General features: G+C 45.6%; 1 pseudogene; it reads left to right on the plus strand.

Annotated features, from left to right (window-relative positions):
• Window positions 1–3,656: 3,656 nt before the first annotated feature.
• Window positions 3,657–4,061, plus strand: LOC114610809 (annotated as a pseudogene).
• The last annotated feature ends 9,285 nt before the right edge of the window (window positions 4,062–13,346 follow it).

Genomic DNA, 13,346 nt, shown 5'->3' on the forward strand with positions numbered 1-13,346 from the left:
TTTGTGGACATACTAATTTTATCAGCCTTTTCAAAGGACCAACTCTTTCCTTCAGGATGACGTCTCCACTGACTGGTTGCATCTGGAACCTTCGTTCTGGCTGTATGGTCCTCCAGGCTTCCATTTTCTTTAGAGCTGATTTTTCTTTCCCTCTTACTCATTCTTTGCAGCTAACCTATGCTTCAGTCTCTCTCTCTCTCTCTCTCTCTCTCTCTCTCTCTCTCTCTCTCTCCCCTCTCTCTCTCTCCCCTCTCTCTCTCTCTTCTCTCTCTCTCTCTCTCTCTCTCTCTCTCTCTCTCTCTCTCTCTCATGTATAAATTTAGTACAACAAATTTCCAGGTATGCCTTTATTTGGGTATCTGGGACTGTCATAGTTTTTCACATTTGATTTGGGGGGTATGGGGCTGGAGAGATGACTGAGTGGTGAGGCATGTGTGCTGTTCTTCCAGAGGACCTGGGTTCAGTTCCCAGCTCCCACACAGAGGCAGCCTCTCACAATTGCCTATAACTCACATTCTAGTGGGTCTGACAAGCCCTTCTGATCTCCACCAGTAACCCACCCCCACTCCAACCCCAGATGTGGCATACACTCAGAGATACCACGTACACATAAATACAATTTTATTTTAAACTTAATTCCACTGTAATATGGGAACATATTCTGAATAATTTCAAAACTAAAATGTGTTGGTTGTTTGTAGCCTGGTATATATTCAATTTTGAGAAATATTCTTCTGCAGAGTTCTGGTGAGCTTTAACTGTCAGCTTTGTCAGCCTGCACGAGCCAGCAAGCAGTGTTCCCACATGGTTTCTCCTGTACTTCCTTGGCTGTGAGTTGAGTTCCTTGGTCATAGATAAAGCTGTGTGGAGTAGCCAGCAGCCTCCCAACGAGCACCTGGTTGAATTCCTGCCCTGGCTTCCCTCAATGATGAACTGTAACCTATAAAGGGAAATCATCCATTTCCTTTCCTGTGCTGTGATTTGTCTGAATGTTCTCTCCTAGCAACTAAAAGAAAACTAAAACAATCAGTAATCTTCAAACCTTACAGTTTCGGGCTCCCTCTAGCATTGTTAATATGGGTTATATAAAAAAGATATTTAGCATGTCAAAAATAAAGAAACTTTTATATCTACTTATTAGTTTCTTTGAAACAATAGTCTCAAGCCTGTTTCACGTTAGCTTAAAAATATTTTCATAAAAATGTGGTTACCAGGGTGTCCTTACATTTTTTTTTCAAGTCTTTTTGACATCTGGCTTCATAAAAATGCAATTGGGTTTTTGCTTCTTCATCTAGTTCACTCATATTTGTTGTTTTGACTGAGGTGTGTGATAAAGACAGCTGCACACAAGTGTGTCTCAGAGGAGGGAGGAGTGCCCCCATGGGCTTTGGGCATGAAGATGGTTCTCTTCAGTGAAGAGAAACTGACCAAGTGGTGGCTGCTATAGGTTAGATGCAGTGTGGAGTCTGAAGCCAGAGCAATGGATATTTTGTATTGTTATAGTAAGATCCATGACTGGGCCTAGAGAGACGGGTTAGGAGCAATAGCTGCTCTTCCAGAGGACCAGGGTTCAATTCCGAGCACTCACATAGCAGCTCACGACTGTCTGTAACTTCAGTTCCATGGGATCCAACATCCTTATACAGACATATCCACAGGCAGAACACTAATGCACACTAAATAGTAAGTAAGTAAATCATTTTTATAAAATCCGTGAATCTCTGGAATAGAATGCTTGGAACAGAACTCAATCCACTCCTGGTTTTATGTCATGCACTGGCCTGGTAGACAATGTCAGGAACCCTTGCCAATAGGACACATCTTGTTACACAGTATCAGAAGCCGTATTCACTCAGTTCATCACTAGCCATGAAAATAATCAGAGCAATATGCTCACAGTAACAGAGTCGTGTTTCCCTAAATTCCAATTTGTACATTAAACTAAATTCCCATCATGGACAACATAGACTGGATATATTTTTCCTTGAGAAGACAGGCTCACACACACTTCAAGAACGTTTGCCAAGTCAAGTATAAGTGCCTACACCAGTTATTCTTTCAAGTAACAACACCGTCCCATGGAAAAATAAAAAAGAGAGAAATGAAAGAGGCCCTTTACCTTGTAATTTAAAATGAACCATCTGATTGCTTTTCTTGAACCAGCGTGGAATTCCAGTTGGCCAGCAGTGATGTAACCTGAGTCTCACTGTGTCACAGAGAACACTGAGAAGCTGTGGCCTGATGTCTCAACAAAATGAATGGTCCTCCAATGATATCAAGGATTTTCTTGGTGATGCCAGTTGCCCTTCTGATTTACTTCTGAGCATCTATATGGTGGGATGGGCAAAATGGCTACTTCTGGTTTCTTTATTCTCCGTTGTCACTTTGGCAACATTAGATAGTTGTTCACATAATAAAAAAGGAAGTTGAATGATATCATTTATAGTCTCTGGAACCCCTTCCCTGGAGGACTTGGGAACTACCCTTTAAGGGACTGTGCTAGGAGAAGGGAGAGGCTCCTCTGGGTTCTGGGTAGCTGTCTAGGGCATTGGAAGGAGCTTGTCCTTCCACAGGAAGGACAAAGGGCAGAGATATACTTCTCAGCAATTCAGCTCTCCTCCAGATTTTCAGCCGAGCTCTGCTGCTTTGGGATAATGGTGATGAGCTGTTTCTAGCTGCACACTGTGAGCACATGGAAGAGAAAAGAAGAATTGTGCTATTTCTTTAGGCCACAATAAACACTGACTCTGTTACCTGGATTTCAATGGGCCTCCCAGAAGAGCTTCCCAGAATTGATGTAGCCAATATCCCATGGGTGAGGAGCTGAATATTACAAATACTGTCTAACGGTTCTGGAGGCTGATGTCTGGGCTCAGGTGTTGGAACCAGGCCGGTTCCCTCTGAGGGATCTGAGAGATAATTCCAGGTGGTAGCTGGTGACCCATAGCATCCTTTGGCTTACAGATGTATCATCCAATCTCTGCCTCCATCTTTTCTCTTTGATCCCATATGACACTTTGGCCTGTGTCCAGATTACCATTGTTAAATCTTCATTCATACAAGTATAATTTGAGCATCAAATATATCCTCCCCTAATTTTCCCTTCCTTGTAAGGACATCAGGTGTATTACAGAAGAGTATACCCCACTAGTTACATCTGCAGCAACCTTATTTCCAAGCAAGGGCATACATTCTGAGGTGCTAGAAGTTTACGACTTTCTATGTAAATTTGGTACAACACAATTTACCTATAACAACCACCTCACCTTCACCTTTGCTTAGATACTAAATATTAATCTCTTCTCTTCTCCCAGCTTTCTCAGTTCCTCTCTCTCTCTCTCTCTCTCTCTCTCTCTCTCTCTCTCTCTCTCTCTCTCTCCCTCCCTCCCTCCCTCCCTCCCTCCCTCCCTCTCTCTCTCTCTCTCTCTCTCCCTCTCTGCGTTTCCTTCACAGACAATAAACTGCCAAGCAAAGCATATAAAAGGTGATTTTTGTCTAGAACTCTGTACTCAAAGAAAGTAGAATGTGCTGATAGCTTTATAATGACATACTACTAATAACGATGTACTATAAAATAATGCAACATATAATAACATACTTTAGAATAATGATATCTTTCTGACTCTGGCCGCACCATAGGGAGAGGAGCCGCCGCCATGTCCGCGCATCTGCAATGGACAGTCGTTCGGAAGTGCTCCCCAGTTTCTTGATTAAGAGGAATAAGCAGATCCTCTTAGTAAGCCCAGAATCTGAAGGCCTGAAACTCCTTCTGTTACAACGGGCTAATTCACCACAAGACCGGAGCCCGCAGCTGATGGCAAAGGGATCATGGTAGTTATGAAAGGCAGATCAGCTCAGCGAAAACCTGCTGCTTCTTGCGTGAGGACCAACATCAACAAGAATGCTCGGGCTACCCTCAGCAGCATCAGGCACATGATTCGAAAGAACAAGTGCCTCCCTGATCTGTGTATGGCGGCCACCGCAGGGCCGGTGCCATCCTTCGAAGCCAGAAGCCTGTGGTGGTGAAGAGGAAGCAGACCTGCCCCACCAAGAGCTCCTGAGCCACACATCACAGAAGCAATAAAGAGTCCACTGACTTATTCTTAAAAAAAAAAAGAGTAATGATGATATATTAATTGAGGACTTGATTAAAAAGGGCCAATCTAAGGTGGAAGACAGGAACCTAGGAGAGGGGTCTCTAGGCAGGTGGTGAACTAGCTGCTATCTGCTCAAGGGCTGGACCTGTTCCATCTCCTCTAGAAATAGCAAAGTTCTGAGGCTGAAAGCCTTGAGGACTGAAGTAGTTGCTGAGGCCTCAACAAACATTAACATTTTATTTTTACCAGAGTGGCAGTCCCAGGAGGGACGTAAGCAGGGCATGCCATAGCTTGTATCTGCAAGCCTTTTCTTAAGTATCTTTGGATGCCCTATTACATAACTGAGTCAGAAACCAGCAGGAAGGAGCTGGAGGACCTCTTTTAGGTCACAAGCTTTTAGGGACAGGCTCCAGCAAAAAGAGGCATCTATCTACCTCTCCAGCCTTCCCCTGCAGCCAGAGGAGTAGCCTGACTGACAGATGTAAAGTCCCGGTACTTCCTGTCTTACGAGAAGCGAGTCTTTGTGTCTCCACAGTCATGTCCCATCTGAAGCATTCTGAGTGAAAGGCCATGAATTTTCCAACCCAGACTTTCATTGCCTTCCTTCCTGAAATTGGCTTCCCACAGGAAAAAAATGGATCACATGTAGATAATGGGCTGGTGGCAAATGGGAAAGCCGTGAGGATTCTTCAGCTGGCTGATTGCATCTGAGAGGCTGCTGGCTGGAGGGGGCTGCTGGCTACAAGGGGCTATGCACTGCAGTCTGACCTCTGTGACCAGTGGCATTGGCAAATACATTACCTTCAGTCACTCTTGTGCGCTCTAGGATGGCGAGGAGGTTTGATAGCTTATGGGTTTATGGCTCTGTGACTCAAAGGACTGCAATCTTATGCAGTACCATCACCTCGTGCCTCCTGGAAGGAGTGACTGATGATTGCTACCCACACATTTCCTTTAGGTCATGGCTCGGAGGTGTCTAAGTAATGAAGAAACCCTGGCAGTGGATAGGGATGTGAGCTCCACCATCTAACCAAACACACTGTGCACCCAATAGCCCTGCCAGTCAGCTGATTTCGTCCTGCTCTGCTTCCCAAGGACCTTGAACTTACAAAATACACTCAACTCAGGAAGGGAAGTCACAGCCTAAAGGACAGAATGTCTCAAAACGTTTAGAGTAGACGCCTCCCGTCAGAACAGAATACAGGCCATGCATATGACTGTGAATGTTCTGACAGACACACACGGGGTAGGGGTTAGGCCTGATTAGCTTGAGTAACACGTTATATTTAACCCAGTTTATTCAGGACATCACTATTTTACTATATAGCTAATATGAGCCACTGTGAACAGGATTTTTACACCATTTAGTATATCTTCAAAAATCCATTATGTGCTTTCCACCCCAGCACACTTCACATGCATTTCACAGGCTGAGTGAGCATATGGGGCTCATGGTTGCCATGTTGGGGCAGCCAGCTCTGGAGAGATTGAGCGGAAAGCCCCAGCCCCCTGTGTGTCTTGTGTCTATGTCCTGGGAGGGAGCAGAAGCAGGAACTTAGCAACTAGAGCAGCTGTATTTTCTATGTGGAATGTGGTGGACTTTAAGAGCCAAGCTAGACTGTGTCTATGTGTGTGTTAAGTGTCCCTGTGTACACATAAGGAAGAAAGGGGGGAGTGGGGTGGGGGCTGAGGGAGGGAAGAGACAGAGAGGGGAGAGACACATATGTCTCTTTGTTCTTTCTGCCTTTGGACCGATAACATTCCTCATCCACTAACGTTATTTTGTCTTCCTTGACATCTTTTTTTTAAATTGTCTTCCTTGACATCTTTTTTTTAAAAGATTTTTTTTTTTTATCTATATGAGTACACTACAGCTGTCTTCAGACACACACTAGAAGAGGGCATCAGATCCCATTACAGATGATTGTGAGTCACCATGTGGTTGCTGGGAATTGAACTCAGGACCTCTGGCAGAGTAGTCAGTGCTCTTAACCACTGAGCCATCTCTCCACCCCAACATCCTTTTTTCTTTAATTAGATATTTTATTTATTTACATTTCAGATGTCACCCCTTTCCCCATTTCCCCTCCCTAGAAAGCCCCTATCCCACCCCACCCCCCTTTTTTTGCTTTTATACCATTTTAATTATATGCAAGTATTAAGGTCAGTTCTAGGTTGAGGAACTAGCAATATAATAGATGCAAATAGTCAAGGATCAAGCAAGACAATAAACACAAATAGTCAAAGAACAAGCAAGGCATTAAACAAAGTTCCATGAACACTCCTGTGATCACTGTTTCTAAGGGCTTATCAGGATGACCAAAATATCTGGGCCTATTTCTCTTTCCTAGTCCATCCTCTGACATCTTAACTTGCACCACGTGTGTATATGTGTGTATGTACACATGCACATGTGTATTCAACTTAAAGAGAATCATCCTGTATCCATATCTCTGGAGCTGAATTCTGAAGGGCGCAAGAGTCTTTCCCAAAGCTTCCAACTATTTTCTGAAGCTGTGGACCTAGAGAGGATAGGAGGATGGTTGAACTGTAGACAGAAGACACACGACTGTGCTGTCCTGAATGTAGCTGATGTCTATGTTTGTAGCCAAAGTGGGTCCAGTTTACAATGACAGATTGGACAATGGGCTTCAGGCGGTGCTCCACTAAGGCACTGTGTTCAGTGCGTAGCATCAGTCATGGCTGTCACCCCAGCCCTGTCGTGAGCAGTGACTGTCCTAGCTAAGTGACAGGATGTGTCAGCACTGCCCTGATTTTATCCATCAGCTCCCCTCAACTTGGCGGTTTGTGCTTAAGAGCATCTTAGCCTCTCAATTTTATGAAAATAGAAACATACACACCACTTTAGGTCTCACTGGAAGATCAATAGCAGGTTAGATTTTCCCCACGTCTCCTTTTAGAGTCTTGGAACTCCTGTTGCCAGCACACTTCTGCTGCAGAATTTCTCTAATGTTGGTAAACTCTTAAGTCAAGAGTCTTTTCGGGCCCCATTTAAGGAATGCTTAACTGCATAAACCACGCTTTGCCTGCGTGACTGAATCCAAGGATCCAGAAAATTCTATTTAGCAAAGTTCTAAATATCACCAATTGGGTGCTCCTAAGAACTTCCAAATCCTATTGAGTGGTTTATTTCTTCCTGGCTTTGGATCTTTTGAATACCACTTTCACCCTGTAGCAGGGTGAACACTCTGACTCGGACACCAGACACCTCCTGACTCCTGACCCCATCCTCCCCCACTTCTTCCCTCCTTCCCTTGCTCCCTCTTTCTCTTCCCTTCCTCCTCCCCTCCCCTGTCTCTCCCTTTCTCTCTCCTCCTCCCTCTCCAACCCATCCCCCTACTACTTCCCCCGATCCTCCTCCTCTTCTCTCTCTCTTCTCACTTCTCCCATTGGATTCTGGGCTTCTCTGAGTGATGGAGCATCTATTGCCAGTAGCTGCTTCCTCCTTCCTAATGTTACAGAAGGGCTATAGGGATTGCACTGTGATTTCTACTCTCTAAGAAGGCAAGCAAAGCTGCTCTCATGGAGTCAGTTTGGTTTCAAATAAAAAGTGTCTTTCTCATTACACTGTTAGTTAATCAACACTATAGATCAGGATATATTACCATTTTTAGAGGAAGTCTCTAGAACATTTCAAAGAGCCTCAATCATCTACAGCACTGTTTTGTTTTGTTTAAAAAAAAAAAAAGTCAGAGGAGCCTGCTATCTTGAGAGCATTCTTTGAAGCATTCTCTGCTACCTCTGTCTACCCCAGGGCAGGAACAATGGCTGTGCTCAAAGATTTAAACTCATTGCTGAATCCAGGAAGAAACTGTCCATGGTCTCAGAGCCACTGGAGTTCGAAATCATTCTTTACATTCCAGAGCTTAACCTCAGATTCCCTGGAGGTCCGATTCTAACAGCACTGGTTCACAGTCATCCTGGTCTTACTTACTAACACAGACAAAATTTATGGGCCCCTGCTGGGTACCAGAGCTGGTATCACGAGCACATAGCAGGGATGGGGCAGAGTCCACCACCATTCTGCTCACAGCACAGGGAACACGAAACACCAGAGCAGTGGAGCAAAATGAGACCTGTGTCTGGAGGAGGGAACAAGACACACCTGGACCACAGGGACTTTAATGTGAATTGTTCGTCTTAAGGAACAAGATAAGCCTTCTCTGTCTTCATCGTCTCTGAAGTCTTCACTCAGGGCTTCATGCACCTCCTGAGGAATGTTCCTGTATATTTTGTCTTGGTTGTTGGTATGGTACATGGAATTATTTGTCTGTGGCATTTTCCTCTAGGTCAATGTTGGTACAAAGTAAAGCTACTGATTTATTTTGAGCTGGATACCTTTTTCAACCGTTTTACTGTGATCTAAAATTTGAGAATAGCATTTTGACCAAAAGCTATCTGTGCTGCCCCCAGAATGCTGTTCTCTCTCTAAATTGTCATGTTTATCCAGCTGTGTTCAGGGTAGAAGAAGGAAGTATGCTCCAAAACTCTTGAGAGATAATTCTCTCCCACTCCAGAAGCAAGCCCTGTTCTCACAGGACACATGTTCCAATGCACCCAAAATCCTGCCATCTCTTGAATCCCCTCATCCTTGTTCATATCCAGTGACTTCCATCCCTCCTGTGGTTACCTGGAGAGGCTGGGTGCTTCCTGTCCTCTGAAACATTTGGTTAATACACTTAGCAGCTGATGCTCTCAGAGGCTAAGAAGATGCTGATCCATGGGTTAGAATCAAGTGGGGTGTATCTTGGCCATGACAGAAGGAACAAATTCAGAAAGGCAAGAGAAGGACATACACTTAAACATGTGGGATGGCTTGCATGTTCAAGTATGGTTCACACCTGAGCATGGTTCACGCCTGAGCCATGAGATGGTGGCCATGTCAAAGAAAGCCTCTGTGTTGGTTTGACTGTGTGATGTGGGTGACTGTCCTGTAGGAGGTGGTGTAGAGGTGGGATCCTGGGCTCAGGATCTATCAGCACTGTCCATGGGACCTCAGGAACAGGGGAAAGAGACAGAAGAGAGGGGCACTGGGCATCTTGGAGGTACAGTTAGGCTTTGGGTTGAATTCATACCCAGATGGTATGGAGATGACATTTGATAACAGCCATGGTGGCTGATCTGTGGCCTTTGCGACACCGTTTTCCTGGGTTCCATCTGCCAACAGTCAGGAATATGAGTTTTGTTAGGGTTGTGTCTTAGGCTTCTTAGACAACATTGGTCTTAGCTTCAGTGACACAGGTTACCACTCCACATCAAGTGGGTCACACTGATCCCACTGTGCTGGGACAGTATTGGGTTCAGGCAAGAGTCACTTTTTGGAAAATGACTCTGAGCTCATTTTCTATGATTAGCTCAGGAAAACATTGTTTGAGGAAGCGTCCTGTGTGTGTGAGTGTTTTGTGTGTGTGTGTGTGTGTGTGTGTGTGGTGTATACAGTGCGCATACATCCAATTCAATGTCACTGATTGACTTGTTCATTCAGAGGGTATTATTTAAGGGCATGAATGAGGCATATGGGTTTGAATTCCATCTCAACTGGATGGAGATACTCTGAATATGTGTAAAGCCTCTACATGTGCTATCACGATAAGTGCATGACGGAGACATGTGTGATCAGCACCATGGGAACATGTAAGAGAGTATGACTGTCTACTTGAGAGACTCTGGCAAGGTGTAATACCATAGGAAGTGTGGCAGGCCTAGAGGACTAAATGCATGGTCTACCCAGCAGAAAGGGTGTAGGCCATTGCTTCAGATAGAAGGACAGGAGCCAGGGCTGGTGTGCAAGAGTAGGCTGAGTCCTCTGTGGAAGGGACATAGGGACAGTGTTGGGATGCTGGAGAGAAGGTGACACACACTGCTCTTGTGTGAGAGTTTATTGTAAAGATGGAGAACCATGATCTTTACATTCAGGGCCAAGGCAGGCTAGAACTCTGTTGTCAATAAAGGGTCTGGTATACAGGGCTGCAAGCACAGTGCATGGACTGGGCTTGTCATCCTCCATGGCAACCTTGTGACGGGACCTCTTGTGTCAGTGTTAGTCACTTTTCTTGGTGCTGTAACAAAATGCCAGATAAAAGCAAAGGAAAGAAGGAAGGAAAGAAGGAAGGAAGGAAAGAAGGAAGGAAGAAAGAAAAGAAGGAAGGAAGAAAAGAAGGAAGGAAGGGAGGGAGGGTTCATGTGGGCTGTGGTTTGAGGAGCTAATCGCTCATGGTGGAGAGGAATGGTGGTATGGGGAACCAAACCCTCACTCTGTGGTGTCAAATTCAAAAGACTCAATTTGCAGAAAAGGATGTTGGCACAGAGAAAAGGCAAAGATGACTGGAGTGTGGATTTGGTGTGAGACAGTGGCTTTTAAAAGTCCCCAGTAATGAAAAATTCTGCCCCTTTTCCTCAAAGGCTGGTTCTCAAGAGAGCGGCAGGGGCTGGAGAGACGGCTCAGTGGTAAGGAGCACTGGTCGTTCTTGCAGAGGACCTGAGCTCAATTCTCAGCACCCACATGGTAGCTCACAAGCATCTGTAACTCCAGGTCTAAGAGAACTCCTTCTTCTGACTTTCACGGGCATATAGTACAAACATTCATATATTCTAGCCAGTCCCCTTTCCTGGTTGTGAACAAAAAGCCTTTTCTAACCTTGGGCCTTGAGACCACTCCCTCTTTTTATCGTAGACTCAGCTCTCAAACTTGCAGAACTGTGAGACAGGAAGTCTCCAATGGGCAGCTAGAGGAGAGAGGGGCCACCACCACCTCACCTTCCTGCTGCTCTGTGGCTCTCAATGGGCTCTGGGCGTGCCTCCTACTGAAATTGGACCATAATGATCGTTTCTTCCCGTGACAAGAGTCTAAGGCAGCTGGTCACTTGGTCCCTTTCCATCTGTAGTCAGGAAGCAGAGGTAGATATCGATGCTCTGCTCACAGAAAGCTTTTCGTTCAAGGTCGAGGACCCCAGCTGATAGGACAATGCTGCCCACAGTCAGGGCGTGGCATCCTCTCTCCGTTAGGCTTCTTTAGAAACATCCTCACAGATACATCCAGAGGTGTGCCTCCCAGGTAAGTCCAAATTCTGTCCAGTTGCCGTGCAAGACTAGCCGGTCAGTGTTCAGTGAGTATTTGTTGAAGCAACAGAATTGTTTAGAATCCTGCTCTTCCCTATGCAGCAATTCTAATGCCCATGCTAGCCAGAGAAGTGTCCTGCTCCTGTGTGATTATATGCTTGTATTCTTATGTCTGTGTGGAGTACAGGCATGTGTGTATGTCTCTATATGTCTATATGCATGCACACACGTGGGCATATGTGTGTGGAGGTAGGGGTTGATGTCAGATGTTGTTAGCTTACAGGTGATTCCATTAGGCTCCTCCCACGGACCTCGCATTCCCATCTGATGACCCTACGTCATCATCTGCCACCATTACCTGCTGCCCACCAGGTGCAGGTGGCCTGGTATATAAAAGGACTGCTTGGCACTCCAGTTCTCTCTCTCTGTCCCCACATGATCCTGGTTGGCCTCTTTCCCCATTTCTGTCCTTCTTTCTGTCCTTCCCTGTCCCCCCTTCTCTACCCTCATGGCTCTGCTCCAGTCTGTCTGCCTCTACCCCTTCTTCAGGCCCTCACACTCCTCCCTTCCCCCCAAATAAACCTCCCTTATACCAGATCTGCTGCATGGTGTGATTTCTCAGGGGACACTTTGGCACCAGCCTGCCAGGCACCCCCACTCGCTGCCGCATTGTATTTCATAATGAAGAGCCCAGAGAAATCCTAGGCACTGGTCTGTTGCCCCCATCTTACTGCGTGTCCTCAAGCCCTGCATTCTTGTCAGTTGCAGTAAATCCACACGGCCTGATGAGCCCCATAAAGCTTGAGGTAAGACCACTGCCTTAGGATAGCCTTTAGCCTGTACCAGCATCCTGCTATCTGCCACACCCTGGGCTGCAGAGCTAACCCTCATTTTATGAATTCCTTCTTTATTATCCCCTGAACATCTGCTTGTGGGTTTATGCTTCAAAAGGAGACTGCTCTCAACCTTTCAAGGTAGTTGTGTCAGCTCCTGAGACTGACCGCTACCCTAACAGGTTAGAAGTATTTTCCTGAAGTGAATAGAATTGCTTTTGGTTTATTTCTGACTTCGGTGGTTGTCATGGCTTGAATATACTTGGCCCAGAGAATGGCATTATTTGGAGGTGTGGCCTTATTGGAGTAGGTGTTACTTTGTTGGAATAGGTGTGTCAGATGTGGGCTTTAAGACCCTCATCCTAGCTGCCTTCAGAACAAGATGTAGAACCTCTTAGCTCCTCCTGCACCATGCCTGCCTGGACACTCCTGCCTTGATGATAATGGACTGAACATCTGAACCTGTAAGCCAGCCCCAATTTAATGTTGTCCTTAAAAGAGTTGCCTTGGTCATGGTGTCTGTTCATAGCAGTAAAATCCTAACTAAAACAGTGGTCCTTTCCTCATTATTTGTGTGCCCCATGACCCTAACAATAACAAATGTCTTTCTCTCTACCGAAAGTATCCAGGCAAGGTCTCTCACTTGAAGCTGAAGCTATCCAGCTTGCTTGGGTCGGGGTGGGGATGGTCTTCTTTCTCTGTCTTCTTACTTCTAGGACCACAGGCTACTTACCACAACTGTGCAGCCAGTATTTAGTGCTAGGAATCTCAGCTCCTGCCTTCATGCTTTGAGACAGCCCTTGATATTTTCTACACAATACAAAAATTATTCTGGAGTCCCTGGTGGGCACAGTAAATCAGGTACCCACGTTTTAAAATCGTGTAAAAACAGGTTGAAACGCATCAACAAAAAGGCAGCTGTTAGATGCCTTAGATGCCCGACAGCTGTGACTTTGCATGTGCTTTATGGACCAAAACTGGTTTCTGTTTAGGAAGAGATTTACCTTTTATTTGTCTTTCTTTCTAGAAGCTAGTGGTGTGAGCTATGGCATTTTTTCACAGTTGATTGCCTCCTGGGCAAAATCCCAGAAATCCAGTGGGGTCAGCTGTGTGCTGTTTGAAGGGTGAGCAGCCCCTCTGGATCATCTGGGGGCTGCTATTGCTTTGCACTGCTGAGCCTAAGGGCTGCTTCACTTAGTGTGTCCCGGCATGCAGAGGGGTATGTGGGGAGGGGGTCGGGAGGAGAGGAGCTGCTCAGGTTGTTTCTAAAGAAAACATTTGCAAGGTGTACACACACACACACACACACACACACACACACACACACACACACACA

The sequence above is a fragment of the Grammomys surdaster genome, unplaced genomic scaffold (genome assembly GCF_004785775.1).
Source record: "Grammomys surdaster isolate TR1022 unplaced genomic scaffold, NIH_TR_1.0 126059, whole genome shotgun sequence".
NCBI classification, from domain to species: Eukaryota; Metazoa; Chordata; class Mammalia; order Rodentia; family Muridae; genus Grammomys; species Grammomys surdaster.